Raw genomic sequence first — 21819 nt, 5'->3', positions numbered from 1 at the left:
TTTGAAGGTTATGCGTTTTTTATTCGAAATTGATTACTCTAACTATTTGGGCAATAAAAAATTGGTATAAGGGAGCAAAAAAATGGGAAAACACAGAAAATGTGACCTGCAACTGCTGGAACCGGAAATTGAGTGGATGTATCCGGTTTTCGTGATTACCAGTTCAAAGGGTATGTTGTCACAGGGAAATGTTCCAAATTTTATAATATTTGGTCAAATAGTTTCAAAGTTGCTACAAAAAAATCAAATTTCCATACCCATATTCCGAGGGCTGTAAAATTCTTATCAGTAGAGATAGGACACGAGTTATAATTAAAATTAACATCATTTTATGGGTCATTTTTGAGGTTCAAATATTGCTTCATATTTATGAATAACCCTTACTTGTGTACCCCCATCGTCGGATAACCGCCATTGCTCCAGGCTGCCAACTTTTGCATAACACATTTCACTATGTGACAGTTAAAAAGCAAATTATCTGAAGCGTCATCTTCGTTGATTGACAGTAATAAAAGTCTGGTGGTCTGGGCAATCCCAAAAAATAGCCGACGAGTCTGAGCTTGAATGGAATCTGTATATTTTGGTTTGAAACCTTGATAAATTTTTGTATACAAAAATTTACTTTTGTGTTTTATGGGTTGTATAATAATATACTCTAGCTCTATTACTGTCAATCAACGCAGACGACGATTTGAAGTTTTTTATATTTCATAAGTTTTTTATATTTTTATTATACATGGTTAGTCACGAGAGGGTTATTTCTGAATTTGTTTTTGCCGCAACCCATTATACATATTGCAACAACTTCTTGATTTCAAATTTTGAAAATAATTATTTTTGAAAATAATTATAACTAAAATCCACGATAGCTGTTATTAGTCTTGTCTCTGTGACATTATAGTAAAAAAAATATCTCTCAAACGATGCGACATGTTTTGTTATGTTTACCAACCGACTAGGCGCATGTTTAGAAGTCGATGGTAAACATTTCAAACACCTTTCATATTAACTTAACTTGTTAATTTATATGTTGAATTTTGATTAAAAATAGGTTATCTGTCAATCTGACATTTCTGGCAAATTTATCCAACTTACTTTGATTTGTAATTTTAGAGAAATAACATATTTAATTTAGTGGTTTGTGAGATTGGTATTGTTGGTTGCGGCAAAAAAAAATTCAGAAATAACCCTCCCGTGAATAACCCTGTATATTTTCATGGCAACTTATTCAGCTAACTCTGATATTTTTCTCATTTTTTCATTTTTCTATTAACAAAGGTGTATCATCAATAAAATAATAAATAAATTATTCATATTTTTATTTATGTCAAGAACACAAATCTTTTTTGATAATTGCAATTTTATTCAATTCTAATATAATTCATTTGTTCAATCTATAACAATATTTGATTTTTAATTTTAAATATTTAAAAAAATGTTAAATATTCAAAGGTGAATTTGTTTGGCCGGAATCGTATTCCAATGTGTGCTAAAGTGGCCCAACAGAAAAACATAAAATCTTTGAAAATGTTATAATATATAATGTTATAATTTTAAAATATACCTTTAAAACGGGGGTGTTTTCACGATTTTTTCTGCTTTTCAGTTTACCCTTGAAAATCGGGGTGTTTTTCCATAAAAAGTGGCAGTGTGTTGAAGGGGCCTTCTTACTACTTTTATACTTTATTTTGTCCTCCAAGTTGTACGAAACTTTTACTGTTTTTGCAATGACCCAAAAAATCTGTTTTGAATTTGTTGTTTAATTTGTTGAACGTCTACTCAGCCCGCAGAGTAGTTGGAGATTTAAATCTCCAACTAGTCCATCAGCGTCCTTGAAAGCAAGCTATCTCCAAGAACTGGTGTTTAAAGGCCCGGCAATTAACCCATCACGCGTCTTGAGCACTTTCCGCTACTTCTTGTGCGTCCTACCACAAACCATTTCATCGACCACGTTGGGTCAGCCAGTCGAGGAGAGAGTAAGCAAGCAGTCTCTTGAACACTGGCTTGGGTTTAAGAAGTCTTGAGACGGCGTCAGGTCGTGCGTGCCCAGACCCATATGGTCGTCGTTTTCCAAACATTTCCAAACGTGATGTTTGGTGTCGTCTAAAGGACCACTAACGTGATTTATTTATGAACGTTTTTGCGAATGCAAATACGATCAACGTGTAAACAATGCAAATTGTAGTGATAAATCTTGATTGCGGTGGTATCGCATTATGTGGAAAGTGTGGGAAGGCATGTGTTGGGATTATAGTCAGTTGTGAGTGGTGTGTTGTTTAATTTTAACCCAGATTGGGATGCAAGACTTTGATCTTGTTAATAGTTCATTTCGAAAGTACAATTCAATTTTATGGATGGGGGAAGTACAAGGAAGAGTTGGGGGAAACCGGGAGGTATGTTTAAAAGGATCGAATCATACTTAGTGCTAGACTATCAAATTAGACAAATGTTTACATTTCAATCAAATCAACAGAAAAATATTTACAAACACGTGTTGAAAAATGTTTTAATTACAAGTTGTCACACTTAAAATTCTACGAAAACATTTTTCCCAAGAATTATTACATATTCAAATAATAATGATAATAATAAATTGACGATTTTAAATACAAAAATTAAGTTTTATAAAGATGTAGAAAAAATTAAAAGACAAGGTTTTGTCCCCTCTGGTAACCAGTTTTTCTAGAAATTTGTTTTATTGGTACTAGTTAAAAATAAAACAACAAACGCACAAAAATGATACAAACGACAGTTAATCTATTACGCATCTGTTGCGTGGTTCAAACTTGTCCAATTAAAGCATTTGCAAGTTCTTATTTGCCGAGAAAACTTTTAAATAATACATACGTTTTTCTCCTTGAAGAAGGTGCTGACTTTTTACTTTTTTGTTATTATTTATTTACACACTTTTAGAAAGTACGTGAGAGGTAGGAAAAATATACACATTTTATTGATTGATGGATAAATCTAAAGGAAATTTTTGTGAAATAATACAGTTTAATAAAAATTTTGAAGTAAAATTGAATTTGTTGGATATTATAAGGATGAATAAAAACAAGTTTACGATGAATAAAAAATAGGGTGTTATTTGAAAAATAATTTTATTAATAAGTAGTGTAGATTTAGAAAGATTTTTTTGTAGTGCAAAAATATTATATACAGGATGTTTCATACAATTTTACGAGGCTTGCTCCTAATGTTCGCACCCAAATATATAAAATTCATAAAACACTAGATACAAAAAATACACGTTTAATTATTTAATTTTTGTAAACCCATGACAGTAGTTGTCAAACTAATCACTGTTTCATTAATAGTCTTAAACTGCAGTTTTTCAGAAACAATTATCATTTGTTCTATCAAGAGACGGCATAAATATAATTCTATTTTATTTATCTTAATCACTAACTAAAAATGTTGTAATTTTTGAAAGGGTGGACAAACTACAAAATTATTATTATTGCTTGCATCTTACAGGCGTAGGCCCCGTAAAATTATGTGAAACACCCTGTACTTATACAGGCTGTCTCACAACTCGCAAATCAGAGAAAAGTAAGATAATATGCCAGGAACACTGAAAAAAATGTCAAAAAATTCTATCGATAAGAATTTAGAAGTTATATTATTGCATTTTGGCTATTTATTTCTGTTGGAAAAATAATTTTACATGTTTTTTTTGCTACATGAAACAAAGAAGCTGTATTCCGAATTTTAACTATGTGGCTTTTGTTGGCAAAGTTTTTGTAGCTTTATAGTCCGATCAAAATAGACATTTCAAATAACTAAAATTCCGACAGAGCTAAATTTTGGTGGAGATCTTGGATACACCATTAGGAATAAAGTGTCAAAAGTCCCCATCGATCCCAAGTGTGCTAAAAAAGTTATTCGGGGTCAAAGGTCAAAATTTGACGTTTTTTAGATTTTTTTCGAAAAAGGTAAGTTTTATCAAAAAAGTAGCCCAGACAAAAACTATAGATCTTAAAATTATCTACAAAAATAGTCTTTTATAGTTTTTTTTTTCTAAGAATCACCATTCCTGAGAGATCGCGATTCTAAAAGTTGAAGGAGTCACGTTCTACATGATATGCACATACAGAGTGCTTCAGAACTCGCGCCCCAAAGAAAAATGCTATGTAGGGTAAGGTACCAGGAACATGGAAAAAATTAAAAAAAAAATCTATCTATAAAAATTTCGAAGTTATGAGAGTTTAAATTTTGCACTTTGACTCTATTTATTTCTGTTGAAAAAATAATTTTCCAAGTTTTTTTGCTACAGGCAATTAGAAGCGGAAACAAGGAAGCTGTATCCTAAACTGTAACTCTGTATAATGTTATTTGTGGCTTTTATTGGCAAAATTTTTGTTCCTTTACTAAATAATTGTAAAAAAACATATACAAAATCATCAGTATCATTAAATACACATAAAAAAATGTCAAAAAATAAATTAAAAATTTTTTTCAGATAGAATTTTTTAAACCTTACTCCTTCAACTTTTAGAATATCGATATCTGAGGAATGGTGATTCTTAGAAAAAAAGTATAAAGACTATTTATGTAGATAATTTTAAGATCTATAATTTTTGTCTGAGCTACTTTTTTGATAAAACTTACCCTTTTCGAACAAAATTTAAAAAACGTTAAATTATGACCCTTGACCCCGAATAACTTTTTTAGCACACATGGGATCAATGGGGACTTTTGACACTTTATTTCTAATGGTGTACCCAAGGTCTCCACCAAAATTTAGCTCTGTCGGAATTTTCGTTATTTGACCACTATTTTTATGACTAATTTGACCGGACTATTACTGAATAATTATGAAAAAACATTTATACAAAATCATAGATAACAATAAATAGACATAAACAAGGTCAAATGTCAAAATTTTTTGACAATTATTCGAATTTTGGGTGGCGAACATGAAAAAATCTTGAGGTCCCATTTTATTTTGAGTTGAATTTTCCAACACATTCATAATAGTTAATACCTAAACAAATACCCTAAATTTTGATTTTTTTTTTAAACAGCACTAAAAAATTGTAATATAGAAAAAATTGTATAAAACACTCATTACAGAGGCGATTCAAACAATCGTTTGTTCTTCAACTCGCCGCTGCATGGCTCGTTTCGGAGTTTCAAACTCTTGCTTGAATGGATGCCTTCTGTAACTCGTATTTTAATATACTATTGTCCAAGTAAAGGCTTAATTGAAGCAGTTTTTCTTTAAACAAAACTTACATTTGATTACAAATTATGTTGTTAATGTTGCAAATGCAGAATTTAATCTGTATTGAACTAGGAATTTGTAGTATAATCCAAACTACTACATGTTGATTAAGTGACCATACTGCAAATAAGAGGACTGTTGAAATAGCCACATACATAATTCGAACTTGTTAATTAATATGCATTTCTGTATAGTCACTTCAGACCAACAGGCATAGATGGTTTAATATTATTTGTCCTAGCTTACCATTTATTATTTGAAGACACTTTTGTTACGTTACATTGTTTTTTTCCAATTTTGAAGTCCTTTTTACCGCTATGAGAATTTATAAGCTAATATTTCGATGTGTGTCTGGTGTTAAAAAGGTCAAATGTGAAAGCAGCAAGGGTGAATGTTTTTCAAGAAAAATAAAGTATGCGGTAAGGTTAACACTAATTTTGAATAATGGTGCGAGATATAAGGTTTTACGAGACATGAACATCAGCTTGAATTTTTCCTTGACTGCCGTTTTCCGATAATTTTTAATCAAAAATATGAAAACATAAAACATCTCCGACATTTGTGGATTTAAAAGCATTGCATTAGACTTTTTAGTTCATTTGGAATTCACGTAATGTTTCATTAAGTTTGATTAAGTTGCTTTCAGATGGTAGAAAGTAAGACGACAATGTGTGTTCAAACAAAGGAACATTAAGCGCAGTTCATCATTTTCATTCACACGATTTAGGTAATCCTCACAATGTCCAAAGTTGTGAAATGACAAGAATTTACGTCCAAATGCTTTATGTAGATCAAAAACATAAAATCTTCTTTTACAACGCTTTAACTTTGGACAAATATGTAACGTGACTCGGGATGAAATTTCCATAGAAATGTTACCCTACAGGTTCCAACCACAACTTTTAACTATAATATGCATGTGAGAGTGGCAATTAATTATTTTTAACAATAAGAAATAAAAGATTTTATGGAGAAAAAAGACAATAACTAACAATCTTATCGGCGATTTTAATTTATTTTTTCTAAATAACTAAGTGCTTCCTGTTGAAATCACTTCATGGGAAAGAAAGGACTAAATTCTATTTTCCCACAACTCATTTCAATGTGAAAAGTAAAAAAGACTTAAAAGAAGAAGAATAAACAATTTTATTTATCATTGCTATGCTAAAACATTCTATCAAACGGAAATCTGCAACAAAGAATATGAAAATATGTTTTCGTTTCATTTAAATTATTTTTTTGTGTTTCTTATAAATATTTCCTGGTTTAAGGAAAGACGTTGAATGCATTCTTCATCTGCATTGTAACAATCCTCTTATTGTCACTAAGTACTGTATAGTATTGACCAATCAAGTGTAACACAGTATTGGCTGAATAATAGGGACAGGAAGAAGAATAAAATTTCTCAAATGAAAAATTAACTGTATTTTCTGCAACATTAAGGCATTTCCAGCGCAACAATAATTCTTATCAGAGTGGAATAAATTGCCTTTTATTATTTAATTGTTACAATAATGTGACAGGAGTTACAGTTAACTTTTAAGCGCAAAGAAGTGGAAAAAATATAATAAGTTTTAAGCACTATTTATTAGTTTGTGGTTTCTGGATTATTCTTATGTCAAAGAATCTCTTTAAATGGTTCTTAAAGTTACAACAGTCGGAAACAAAACGTGATTAATACAATAGTTTTTAATCATTTAATCATTACTAAACTTGCTAAGTCAAGGTAAACCACATATTGTAATGAAAAATTCCACTTTTGCAATTAATTCTTGCAATGACACTATGCTACAGAATACAATTTTTTACGCGTAAACGTTTTCGAATCCGAGTTTTCCGTGAAAACAGGTGTACACACATGCCAAGCAAGGAAATTTGTTGGCATTAAACGAGTTTTAAAGATAAACAAATATGTGGAAGATGTTTAAATAGGCGTATGTTATCTCATGAAATTTTTATGGCTGGTTGAGGGTTTGTTTAATAAGGGCGTATGGTGCAATTAACGGTTAAGACATTTGGGCGCTTATTTGTGTTTTATTCCTGGAGGCGAAATCGAGACCCACTCACCTGCTTCGAGTTTACAGTTATTAAATTCGAGCTACAGGTTTCTGTTTAATTCGTAGTAGGTATAACTGTCGATAAAATTTCGTTTTAAATCAGTGGAAGTCTTTACATGAATCAACGAGCTTACAAGTGAATGGACATTTGAGTCAACGAGAGTTTTCCAAGAGCGTTTTCAATAAATTAATAAAATGTCTGCATCGTAAAGATAAATCAAAAGTCCCTGCGCGACCAAGCTCGAGCTTTGTCATCTCGCAACGAGAAAATACTTCAACATGAACAAGTGGAAAATAAATGTCTTGTTAGTTTTTATAAAAGCACGACTTGATGGTCGTCTAACAATAAAACTTTGTCTAAATTTTTTTATACGTCGCACTGGGGTAATTAAAGTCGACCCCAGGACAAAACCAAAAAAGCTTTGTGAATGATACAATGCTGCTGTAATATACAACTTTGCAGTTTTGATCACAATTTTGTTGATTTTTGTACATATTTATAACTTGGGGGATTGTTATTTATTTTTATCATTCGAATAACTAAATCAATTTTTTTCCGAAATTACCTTCTTTTCAACTCACTCACAACTTCTTTCGTCTGAGCGCACTCTTTTAATATTTTTTCTCCGTTTAATCTTATTTAATTCTCCCGGCCATCAACTTGCTACGTAAGCATTTCCAACCTTTCGCTGTCTGCTCTGAAAATTCCTTTTTTGTGATCCTTTTTTTTCACTAATTGCGAATTGTAAAATTGAAGTCATTTTATCTATAAAATTTTCGAAGTTATGAGGGTTTAAAGTTTGCACTTTCACTCTATTTATTTCTGTTGGAAAAATAATTTTCCAAGTTTTTTTGCTATAGGCTATTAAAAGAGGAAACAACAACAAATTGTAACTCTGTTCAATGTTATTTGTGGCTCTTATAAATGTCAATAAATAAATAAAGTTTTTTGACAGATAGAATTTTTTAAACATTTTTTTCATGTTCCTGGTATCTTACCTTATTTGAAAATTTTCTCTGGGGCGCGAGTTCTGGCGCTCCCTGTATATTGTCTATTAACTATTCTCACAAAATTTAAGCTAATCAAATCTTTAAAACTGTTGAGATTCATCCAATCAGATTCTAAATTTCTACGAATCTGCTTGGATGAATCTCAGAAATTTGAAAGATTTGATTGACATATTTTTTTTTTAATATATTTTTTTTTAATTTCTCATAATGAAAATATTGTTTTTGAAAAATACCCCTCGTGCATGTCATATTGTTTCTAATTGAATTTGTTTCTAATTATCGACATATTGTGGTTTTTAAAATATTCAACATTATTAGAGAAATATGATACCTGCACGTATACGTAACAAAATATAATTTATGTAATTCAAAAAGATTTTCAAAATCTCCCAGGCTTCATCATAGTTTAAATAATTTTAAGATTCATGTGTATTATGAAACTAATCGTTTATTAATAGCAATTTAGAGGGTTGTTTTAAATAAACACAAAAACAGTTTATTATATTTTTTTTATTGTAAAATGTTTTTTAGGATTAGAGCAATTTGCATCATAAATACAGCGTGATTTAAAAGTTTGTGCAAATATTTTAACAGATGATAGAGCTCAAGAGAAGTCATAATAACTCAGCTCACCCAGTATTCTAAAACAATTACCAATAAGCTAAAATATTTGCACTTTTGCACCAACAAAGCCACTGATTTCGAAAGCTAATTGCCAATTAAAAATTAGAGATAATAAGTTATCAGAAAGCTGTAAAATTTTACACAAAATTTAATTGTATGTATTTCTTCTAACATGATTTCATAAATCTGAGTGAAGCAGATGAACAAATCGGCAAATTTTTGGAAACAAAATGATTAAAACACTTTATTTACAAACAAAATGTTTCTGGATTGAGGTGATTTGGGTAATACCTACTTGAAACATGCAGATCTATTCAATAATCATTTCATTAGAATATCCAATAACCCAAAATGGTTTTATATTATTGGATAAAAAAAATATTGGCAAAAATCCATAGGGACTTTTGTAATGTTTTCTTTAAATAATAATAGTTTTCTGTTTTCTTAATATTTGAATTTTTTTATCTTGTGTTTATAATTTTTTTTTGTTTTAGATGTATCAATTTTATGTTTGATTAATTTCAACAATAAATGTTTTTTAGAGACGTTGAAAAAGCATCAAAAATCATTGTTTTAAGATCCTCTAAAATGACTATTATTCTGACTTCTGACTATGCATATTATTCAAAGAAAAACACTACAAACTAAGAATTATGACAAAATAATTTATAAATTTATTTAATTTGATCATTTATCATTATCATACAGGCTATTTTTAACTTAACTATATGATACAACGACCGTTGTTTACTTATTTAATAAGACCAAAGTGTCTAATAGTTCAAAACAAGGATTTTTTACACGAAAAAACATGAATCTGTGAAGAATCCCTAAGAGTACATAGTTTATTAGAATACTTAATAATTTCAAGCGGGTGTTGATTCTAGAACCTCGAATTGAAAGTTTATTGATAAAAATTATTCCTATAAAAATTACATAAATTCCATACAAATTCGTATGAACTTGAATTCATTCATTTGTCTTAAAAAACACTGAGTTAAACCATGTCTTCAAAACAAAGCTGAAATTATAGAAAACTTCAGAGTATTAAAAAATAATCACTACCTATTGTATTTTTCTATAATAGGAGACATCACTTTCTTTAAAAACGGAATTTTTGAGAATATTGCATAAATGTGCAATATTTGAATTCCAACCAAGACCAAAGATGTGAGTAAGACGATTTTGGTCGGATTTGTTTACGCCTTCCTTCCACTCCTATAAAATTTTATGTTTAAAGGATGTATTGGCATTGATAGGGGGTTATTTTATTGTCTGTTGGTTCTTATGTTCATCCGGCTGATCCAGGTCGATGCTCTTGCAATTGCCTTGTGAGTAGGAAAGTAGTGACACTTAAATTACCAAATGTATTTTATACTACCATCATCTTCGCCTAAATAAACCCGTACGTGGATATAGCAGTAGTTGTAGTACCATATATGTAGTCTAACTGGTTGAACAACTGCATGTGATGACGCTTTTGTATATTTCGATCTGCAGACATCTGCTGTCTATTTTCGATAAATCTTATAAACAAAAAGACATCTTCAATTTAAATCATCGATACTAGAGACGTGGTGACAACATGCGCACCTAAAGCACGTCCAGCGAACGTGAGGAGCTTTGTTATGAGACAAGGGAAGCTCCGTTTTTACAAATTCATGCTTTTATGATCTCTAGGAACGATTATGATTACAAGCTTTCGTGCGACGCTGGAAAACGCTTTCCACTGATTACTTTTGCTTGATGTTTGATGAAGATATGCATCAATAAATAAGTAACGATCTGTAAAACCCCAATAAATTATTATTAATGCACTTTAACGTCGATTCCTAATTGATCGAAGCAAAGTAAGATCTTCGTAGTTAAATCAAGCGTTTAATTTAAGTTTGCATACTTTTTCTGTCTGGTATAAGATTCCATTTGATTAAATTACAATAGAACACTTATCTCTGAACTTGTTACGGTTATATCCGGTCATTACTTGCTTCACTTGCTTTAAATACTATCATTTATTCTTTTATCATCTTTATAACCTAGAGAATACTTTGCCTTAATTTTAAAGCATATTCTAGTTTGTAGATACATATTTTAACATTAAACATTCATGCAATTGCAATATTTTAAACAAAGTGCGCGAATAAAGACATTTAAATGATTAATTGTCAAAGCGTGCAACATTTCCATTATTCCCAGTTTTAATCTCGGTTTCAAATGTTGGCAAAACTCTCAATTTGTTTAAAGTGGGGTAAATTCTCCAACGCTTACCTATAAATTTTTGCATAACATTTTATCTCATATTTTCTCTCTAGATTTATGTTTGGTTTTTGAAATACAATAAAAAGCGCAACCATTTGTTACTGGATAAGGAAAGGAAAAATGTGAAAATGTCATTTAAAAAATTCTTGACGGTATGTGGCTCAAGAAATTCTACAACTTTCTTGCCAATATTTTCTGTTTTTTTTTTAATCCGTAAAGGGAGAAATCACGAATTTCACTAATTCCTATCACTGTGAAATGGAAAGTATTAAAAACTGAAAGGTTTAATGGTGTCATTTCACACTTGTTCATTTTGAAATGTAATATTATATCGCGTGGATATGATACGATTTGTGTTAACACTATCGCATTTTTTATGTGGAAAGCAGATAATAAAATTTTCATCTGGTATTTAATATTTGTGTTTTTAGGAGATTCAAAATCAATATAAGCCAAGTTCAATTTGTTCTGAATAAGTCTTGCGCTAAAAATATAAATTTATAACTCGCTATATTCTGAACTCCAAAAAGATTAGACGTTGTAAAAATGTTTGTTTACCCTCATTTTACGACGATAATATCGTCCCACACATCGCAAATTTAAAACGATTTACTTTACAACTGGAGCTGATTTTACTTTTATTTTCATTGTACTTCGTCAATTGTCTCTAATTGCAATTCGGTTAGCAATTGCCCTCTAATTGTCCCTTAATGACGTTTCAGCTTGCATATAAATCTAATTTAGCAGCTGATTGAAATTGGAAGTATATAGTTTAACATTGATTAGTAATTGAGATTGTCCAGTTACAATTTTCTTTCTCTCAATTGTTTTAAATCCAGATTTTCATTATAAGATAATAAATATTGCATTAACTATAAACAAGAAAGGTTGAAATGGCATAAATGCAAAACTTGTTCCTTTGATTGATCACCAACACTATTTTATTGCTTGTGTCATATTCTATTTCATGATGTAAAGTGATTAATAGTGTCCATTAATGCTAATGAACTAATAATAACTAATTCCAGCGCATGATATCCTCTAAAATCAATAAAGTACAATTACCTGTATTTAAAAAATAAATAAATAAAACAATTCGAAGATTAACAAAATAAAAAATAAATCGTTGCGTTTTTAAATAAATCAACAATAGTATGTGAAAAATATAAATTTTGTAAAGGTTTATTGTATTCCAAAATTCAAATGTAAGGTCGTTAATTAAAAAATCATACAATGGACACGAAATTACAACAATTTTTAGATCCAGGTTAAAATCATAAAATGATGAATTAATCACAGAATATTATTTTTTTACAATCAACTATGCATACAATTTAATGGAATATAGTGCACAATACAGGGTGTGTCAGAACTCGCGCCTCAGAGAAAAATTTCGAGTAAGATAAAATACCAGGAACATGGAAAAAATGTGTAAAAAATTCTATTTGTCAAAAAATTATGACATTTGACCTTTATTTATGACTATTTAATGATACTGATGATCTTGTATATGTTTTTTTTGTAATTATTTAGTAAAGATACAAAAACTTTGCCAATATAATCCACAAATAACATTAAACAGAGTTACAATTTAGGATACAGCTTCCTCCTTTCTTATTTTAATAGCCTGTAGCAAAAAAACATGCAAAATTATTTTTTTAACAGAAATAAATAGAGTAAAAGTGCAAAATTTAAATTCTCATAACTTCGAAATTTTTATAGATAGAATTTTTTTTAACATTGTGTTCCTGGTATCGTACAGTTACGGAATTAAAATTTCGGGCAGTATTTTTCTGTCATTTCAAAAAGTTCACTGTAAACTACCTTTTACTGTCATCATGACATTCATGACTGACATTTGACAAACTTTTCTGTCAGTGACGCTTTTTTCAAGTCAAAATGACATAAATATGACAAGAGTGAAAAATGAGGTTATTAATGTAAAGGTTGTTTTAGGGTTTACTTTGTGAAAATGACAATACTGCCAGAAATTTTAATTCCGCTACTGTACCTTACACGACATTTTTTTTCTGGGGCGCGAGTTCTGGCGCACCTGTGTTTTGTATCTGATTATTTTTTTTTTCAAAACTACAGTGTGATTTATATAAAAATTGAGCCTGGCGAACTTTAAGCATTATTTTTTCCGATTGCCGTTTTATGTGAACCACTCTATCTGTCTATATATTTAATAAAAAATTTAATCCAAATTCGGACCATTGGGAGGTAAAAATTCATCAAAGGAGAATTACGGAGATACCTGAGCGAAGGAGAAAATTAATTCAAGTGCCCTTCGTATGTAGCAATGTTTCTGAGGCACATACATGTAGTGGGTGTGCTATAAGCGTAATTTGCAATGTATGGCCCTGGTATTAGTGATACTAGAGAGACGGTTGGCGCCATATTAAATATTAAAGCTAGAATGTGCCCGTTTCAGTTTAATTGCGTAGACATTTCATGCAGAGATAAATTGCCCTATGAGTTTAAAATTTTAATTATTAGGCGGCTGATACATTAAGGTGAGGAGGAGTCCTCGACGCGTAATTCTACCACTCGTAAAATACGCCTAAATCGATTAAAAAAGCGTCTGAGAATTTACTTAAGTTGATTAATATTTCTACTAGCTACTCTAAGACAAATAACCCGGTGCGAAAATTAAATTTGTTAAAATTTACAAAGATTAAATTACTCTCAACTAGACATCGCTATCGATTATTCATTAAGGGGATGTTTTCAGCGGCAGGTCTCGTAGCACACAAGTTTAATGTCGTTTCATACCCAACTCAGGAGACTGTAAAAACTTTCATAAAAATTCACGGTTCTTGCCTTTTGGATCACAAATTTGCTACTAATTTGACTTTAAAGATTTGAAAAGTTGCAGAAATTGATGCAAAATTTGTTTGAATAAAATATTTATTAAGCTGGTCTGTATTTATTAAGATAACAATGCTTCTTCACGTGGGTGTTTGTTAATTATTATAGGAGGATTTATGATGAGATTATTGAAGTTTTCAATATTTCTTTGTTCTCGTTTTTAACAAGCTTCCAGCTTAATAAGATATTTTTAGAATTAAAAATGCTGAGTTTTGGGATAATAATAATAAATACTTCAGAAACAATAAAAGCTGGAAAATTTTTAATTCTCAGTATTAAGAAGTCTGGAAGTTTCAACGAATGGTTGCTCATTATATTGTACTTGGGAAATTGTTTAGCAGCTGGTTAAGTTTGGAGATTTGTTTTGTTACCAGGTGGCAACTTGTAGGTGAATGAAAAATATGAAAAAAAATCTACATAAACAGAGAATTGTTGTTGTGAATAACACGCTTGTAACAGTAGTAATAATTTTTAGTGAGTGAGCACAACTGGAGTGTAAGCATTGATTTACTAAACATCACCTCTTAAAACCTATTAACAATCGTGTATGAATAAAAAATAAAACTGTCACAGTTTTTGAAACACAGATGCTAACAAAATTGTGGTTGTTTATAATAGTTTGCAACCAGAATTTTAACTAAAAACTGAAACTTTTAAGAATATACAGAAAGTTGAAAAGTTGTTGTTTACGTACTTATAGAATGAAATAATTAACGTAAAAGTTATCTTAAAAGTGTTTCTTTTCTTCCCACAGGTGGATGTTTTTAGTAACCACTAAGGGCAATGTAATACATATAAATTTTTCTACGACTCAGCAAGAAAAGCTTCAAAACTAACAATTTCTCTTGATATCCCATATCATGTGTTCCCATTTCTATGGGAGAGGCTAAAAGAGGAGAAGAGAGGTTAATTACACAGGGTGATTTTTTTAAACGATCTATTCTGGATATCTTATGACATAAACAACACAAACACCTTTTAGTATAGTTTTGAAAGTTTTAGCATTAACTCCCTTTGTAATATAAACAACCTCTTCAAAGTTATAAATGACACCACCCCGTTTGTGATACCTCTAATGAAAGGTATTTTGACCAGGAATTCGGCTGTGTGTTTTGTTTGGGTTTTAAGTATTTTTTATTTACGTTACGCAGAACACATTACCACAGAATATTAATACTATAACAGAAGCTTCACTCGACAAGGAGACGAAAATTAGAGGAGGATGAAAGTGCACTACTCATTTAAAGGGCTATCGTCTTTAGTCGGCATTACCCGCAGCTTTCCGTACATGTGTGCAGCGCTATTGGCTATGATTTACAGACGCGTTTTTAAGAAGTATTGGAGTTGGGTGCACGTACACCTACACAATTTACAAATCTTTTTTTTTAATCATTATTGTCTTAGGAGTATACATATTTACCATTGTTATAATTGATATTGGAATTGTTTTTGTATTATATTTCAAACAACTTTTTTTTTAATATAAAATTGACTACCTTTTATTATGTGAATAATGTTTAATGCTGATTCCTATAAATTCACCTTTTTTTTTTAATCAGTCCAAACAGTCATTTATCGTCATTCATTAGGCATTAATATCGATTCGTTTCGTTTTACTTTAATTCTAAGTTAAAAAGACATGAAATAAGTAGTGCCGTTCGCAATTGGACTATTATTATTTAGACAAAATAACAAAAATAACAAAATGTTATGAATTAAAAAAAAACTTTCATTTTGCAATATTGTTTTAATTCTTCCATTGCATTGATGAGAACTTTTTCAGCTCTTTACCCTTACAAATTCCTACTTATCAAATTAAACCGTGTATTTTTTATTTAATGTACATACATTTAAATTCACTACATGAAGCTACAGTCGAAACAGAATAAGTAAATAGCTACATGACGTTAAGATTTAGTTAATTTTTTTTACATATGGAAACCGCATCTCTAGTCCCATTTTAACGCACACATACACATCTTAAGTGCACTACTGGATTAAATACCTCACTGGAGCGACCGGCGAAACATCAAAGATTTCGTGCGGAGTGGGACTTCTGTTATAATATTTATTCTGTGACATTACAATAAAAGTGCAAGGATAGCTCTGAAACGTCGTCTGGGTTGATTTACAGTAATCAAAGGTCAAAAAATTATGATCCATTTTTGTGAGAGATTTTTTAAAGGGAAAAATATTTTCTTAGCTCTTGTTCTCAAAGTTTATTGTTATACTAGCTGCTTGTTTCGGGTATTTTTAGTTAGGCACTACAAGAAACCAATATATTTTTCGATAAATGTTGGTTATTTAAAAATGGCCGAAACATGTAACTGATATAACAATAAACTTTGAGAGAACAGGACCTAAGAAAATATTCTTCCCTTTATTATAATAAAAACTTATAAATTGACTTGTTTCAGGATTTTCTAACTTTTGTTTGTTTTCTGAGATATCCAGGATGGCTCGTTTTGAAAAAATCACCGTGTATATTTTTATTGTAGTTTTGACATATAAGGGAAGTAAAATTTGTACCTCCCAAAGAGGTAATTGTCCACTTTCCTCTCTGAAATTAGGGTGGAAAAACTTACCTTATATTAGGGTCATAGATAAATAACTATTTTATGGACTATTTTATTGTGTTCGAAAAAAAATTAATTAATTTAAGGAATTTAAATGAGACCGTAAAATGTGTAGCTATTATTGGGCACAAAAAATAATTTACTGTAACTACAAGTGTGTTTGAAAATTTATATTTTTACTAATTGTTTCTTACAGTAACTTTGGGTGGCGATAAATTTATATTTCAATAAATATATTTTTTATAGAAGTGAAGATGAGTCAATTTAATTAAAAGTCATTGTACACTTAAATGATTTATTTCTAACTAATTTTGCTTACTTTTCCATGTTTTTTTTTTTCGCTTCTGTTAATACCTTATTTTGAATTTTACTCACATACGAGTATGTACAACTGACATATAACATGAAATACAAAAAATCAGAACCCTTGTAATTTACCTATTGAAAATTATGTCTTAAAATAAACCTAAGGTATTCAAATTGAAATTAAAGGAGATTTAATAGGATAAACTTTCTTAATGACAACTGTTGCTGTTTTAATTACACTGTGGTAATAACTTTCAATGTTTTAAGAATTAAGTGACTTTTAGTATTGGTTAATTAACGACCGTAATCATTAAAAGTTCTGTTTTAGTTAACTACTATAAAAAAGATTAATAATTAAAACCACTAATTTGTAATTGGGCTAATTTGTATCATTTGTCGAATTATTAACTTTATTCATAAAAATTATCAAAACATATATTAAACTAAATAATGTTAAATAAAAATTGATTCTACACTCATTAGCTTTATTTCATTTAATAAATATTTACCATATGCACAGACTAGTAATACAAAAATTACTTATTGCGTAAAAATACAACATTAAAATTTTAATTTTACTAAATTTGGTAGGCAAATGATTGTCTTGTGATAAAGTGCTGATCAAACATACAAGATCCATGTTGTCAATACCATAATAGACATGGCAAAAGCTTACTTTTAACCCTGTACAATATATAATGTTAAATTATCGATTTTTAGTTATCTTTTAGAAATTAAAAAAATAGAAATAATTATATCGAAAGCAGGTGTGAACCGGGGACTTCGTCATTTAATTAAGGACGTTTCTCGCGTTTAAGTTTATAAATCTAATTACAAGCTTACTCTATTTAACGATGTTGGCGGTAGTGGTGTTACTTATCGTCCGGAACCAACCAATAGATCAACAAGTTAATAAAATTAGTTACACTGTCATAGTCTAGCACGGGTCAATATTCATCTTCAGCAATTCTGTGTATTGTTTAGTTGTTAAAATGTAGAATTTTGATGAAGTACCGTTTGTTCATTTTTCAATACCCGACTTTGATCGATTCAAAATTATATGAACAGCATTACTTGGAAGCCATACTCGCAGTCACGAAACGAGAAACGCATATTTTAATGTTTGTTGAAACCATCACAATTCATTATCTTGTTCTATTGTTATTCAAGTTCCTGAATTCCATTGTCACAAATACGTGAAGGTTCGATAACGTAGCGGAGAGTTGCAACTCGCAGGGATTACATAAGTATTTTGCTCTGTGTATTAAATATTATTCCAAGTCTTGAATTACCTACCTAATCCGTCATTTTGCTTTTATTTAAGACTTCACTCGTATTGGATGGCGTTCTCTCCGTATTTTTCGCCAGCACGTAATAATGTTAAATTATGTGCATAAAATTTTATTCGTTATAAATTTCGAAGATGTAGATGAAATGGAAAAAGATTGTGTAAGTGGATTGATTGTATTAGTCGACGCGTTTTAGGAAAATATCTCTAACCCACCTCCATTTATGATGAATTCCCATTTCCGAGGTTTAGATCAATTGGGGAGGTGAGCTTCCGATTGGAAAGCAGTTTATAAATTTAGGTTCAGGGGATTTCTGTGCGATGCAAAAATCTGGATTATCTCTCCATTAGGAAGAAGGTCATAAAGCACCTAGTATAGCATGCGAATTATAAAAATTTAAATAACGAAACCTTTGCAGCGGATTTTTTTTATAATTTCATTATCAAAAGGGAAATATAAAAAGATGTGAATTGAAATATCATTAAATTAATCATTAAAATACTAATTTACTTATGGATAGAAGTTTATTGTTTTTGATTAGGTATGTAGTTTGTATTTGGCTATGTATTCAATTCTACAAACTAAACAAACTTCACACAACGTAAATTGGTTTAATTTTGAAATGCAAATGCTTAATAGAATTTAGTGTATGGAATAATGATTTATACATTATCTTCTATTTTGAATACTAGAATCTATTATTTGTAATCTTGAAGTCGTTTTAAATTTTTATGAGCAATTCAACATTACACAAAAGTGTAATAGTAAAAAACCACAAGAATTGTTTGAGGTTGAAATCTAATTGAGATTGTTTTTGGGATAAAATAACAGTTTCGTTATTGTAAATGTGCAACAAACAAAAACGGTGAATGAATTGAATTGACCAAAGACCTGCAGAGGTAAAAATTGGTTAAGATTTAAAATACTCCCAATAAAAGGAAATAAATTTGATGATCATTTGATGCTCTGTTACTCCAGAGGATTACGCTTTAATTTATAATGTAGGGGAAAGTCGAATAAGTTTAGTGTGCTTGACAAGTTTGCCGGTCGCTTAATCACTTTAATTTAATCGATTTGTGGAATTTTGGAGGTCAAACGTCATGCCGATGTGATTTTTGATATTTAAGATATGAGTTTTATTGCCGTTTTTTCTCTTCGCAAAATTCTTTTTCATTTTTATGGTTATGACTTGACATTTATATACACCCTATCAGTGTCGAATGGGATGATTGTAAACCATAACATTCAGTTCGATTTTTATTAAAGAACATTTTTATTTTCTATTGTAAACTGTATAAATTCGGTTACAATAAATTAAACACTTAACTACATCAATTTTTGAAATTAAATAAACCGCTCTATCGAAAAGTAAATATTTATAACAAAAGCTGCGAAAACCTATTTCAGCAACCACCAGGTTACGCAAACACTTCACAGTTTCAAACCTAAAAGAAACTATTTGTGTTTCATGTGTCTGATAGTTGTTTACTCTTGTGATTAAGGGCACGAATGCATATCGCTTGGAAAATTCTAAGGCAAGTCCAATTTTAACTTATAATCATATTTACTGTCCCAAACATTGACCCACTTTTTTAATGTTTGTGTAAGGGTGTGAAAAAAGGAAACTTTCTAGCACAATATAAAGCAATTTTAAAGTTTATGTCCTTTATTAAATGCCAAGTCGTATTGGAAAACGTTATTTGTGTCGCGAGATCATCGATCATAAAGTCAGTTTCCCCATTTTATCTTCTTTCTGCGTGAGTAAAGAAAGCTGAATCTGTGATAATTTCTTTGCGTTTTTAAAAAATTAAGTTAAAATTGGTGAGTCAACAGTAATTTGTGATTATTGGAAAAAATAAGTTTTCTTTTGTACTTCCTCAGCATTTGGATTTATTTATGGAAGATAATAAAACGGTTGTGTCGCTTTATAGGGCAAGGACGGCACGTGTTTGACTGAGATACCTACGCTAGATTCAATTACAGAAATCTACAATGAAAGACAGCCTTTCTTTATTTTGCATTGCTGTTAGGTTATTCCACACAGAATGTGGTAACGCTGATTGTAATTTGAATTTTTCTAGTAAACTGTTTGAATTAGGCTTTCTAAATTTAGGAACGTCTTTATCAGCTCGCTAAATTTAGCAATACCCTGGTGGTGGCAGTTCACACTGGAACGAGCATTAATAATTTATTCTGCAATATGGAACGTTGGCTGCCTGTTTATTGTTTTAATTTAGTAAACATCGCAAATATATGCTGATGGAGTCTCGCTTGATGCACCTCCATTTGCAATAAAGGACTTAATAAAATGACAAGATTTCGAATTCTACTCAGACTTAATTCGGATCCTTTTATATTAAAAACAATATTTTTGAATGGAAGGAATAAATAACTTTTGTCTATAACAGCGCCACCGGACGACAGGACATCTATAAAACATGAGCAGTTTCGTTTCCTCCGTCACTATCAGATCTAATAATTTGTGTTAGTTGATGTCTGTTTTAGGAGTAGGTTTTATAGCTGTTTGCATAAATTTGCATACATCTGTACTACTCTCAGACTAATTTTGGAAAGACTTTGTATATTAATTTGGTTCTGACTTAACGGTAAAATTAGCGGATTCTATTTTCGGAATTCCCAAAAGTGCAAGAATGGAAATAACACATCTAAAATTATTTTCGATTTGTTTAAAATAAAAGTAAAAAGAAAAAGTACTGCAATAAATCAGTGATTAACACTTTTAAAAAAATTATAAAATATAATTAGGTATTGTTGATTGCTCTCTTTGATAAATTTAAATAAATAAAAGCCAGCTGTTACAAACTCATTATTTAAAATACATACGAGTGTGTATCTCATACGGAGTATCTTTTTTGTTACATAAAAAATCGTGAACTTTTAAATGTGGTCAACATTTATTTAAAGAAAAAACTAAGTTGTAGAATGATAAATTACTATACCGGGTGAATAAAAAGGATGTAAGCGTTTTTTTTTTTGCATAAACTAATTCCTTTACGAKAAAAAAATTATTAGTGCGGTGTAAAGTAAGTACTACAAAAATGATGAAGAAGAAAAATTATCTTCAAAACTCGAAACTAAAAAGAAAATTTCGAAAAATGTTATTTATTTTCTTGAAAAACTAATTGATGAATGATAAGGTACTACAAAAATGTGATGTTTTATCAAGAATAAAATTTTTCGAAATTATCTTTTGTTTTTGTGTTTTACAAAAAAAATATTTTATTCTTCGACACAGTTAAAATTTACGGTTTTTCTCCCGTGTAAGGAAGTTTTGACAACTGTTTGGCATTTCTCAATACAATACGTCAATAGTTATTTACATTCGTGTGCGGTAACTTACATTTTACAGTGCGAAATGAATTTGAAGCACGACGCGCAGCGGAGTGCTTTAATAATTGAGCACTGTAAAATGGTTAACGCACAAGATTTGTATTAAGCTTTTTGGCCGACGTTTAAACAAAAATCTACAAAATTCAGAATTAATACAAGTAAATACGTTTGACATTAAATATCACGGTGGCTATGCACTCTAATGTCAAACAATTAAAAAAGACGCAAAAACGTCTCAGACACAAAGT

At 30.1% G+C, this 21819-nt stretch overlaps 1 protein-coding gene across 1 annotated transcript in view; it reads left to right on the top strand.

Moving 5' to 3' along the window:
* The first annotated feature begins 2013 nt into the window (after positions 1–2013).
* The window catches only part of LOC123013053, a 55319-nt gene continuing 35513 nt past the window's right edge, over positions 2014–21819 (top strand). Inside the window, exon 1 of the mRNA XM_044411362.1 lies at positions 2014–2393. The gene's annotated coding sequence lies outside the window, so the exon portion shown is untranslated. The remainder of the gene's footprint in view (positions 2394–21819) is intronic.

Source organism: Tribolium madens, unplaced genomic scaffold, assembly GCF_015345945.1.
Source record: "Tribolium madens isolate multiple individuals breed KSU strain unplaced genomic scaffold, Tmad_KSU_1.1 Scaffold_96;HRSCAF=242;Tcas5.2_LG5, whole genome shotgun sequence".
NCBI lineage: Eukaryota > Metazoa > Arthropoda > Insecta > Coleoptera > Tenebrionidae > Tribolium > Tribolium madens.
The sequence above is the reverse complement of the archived record's forward strand: the minus strand, read 5'-3'. Positions and strand labels throughout refer to the sequence as shown.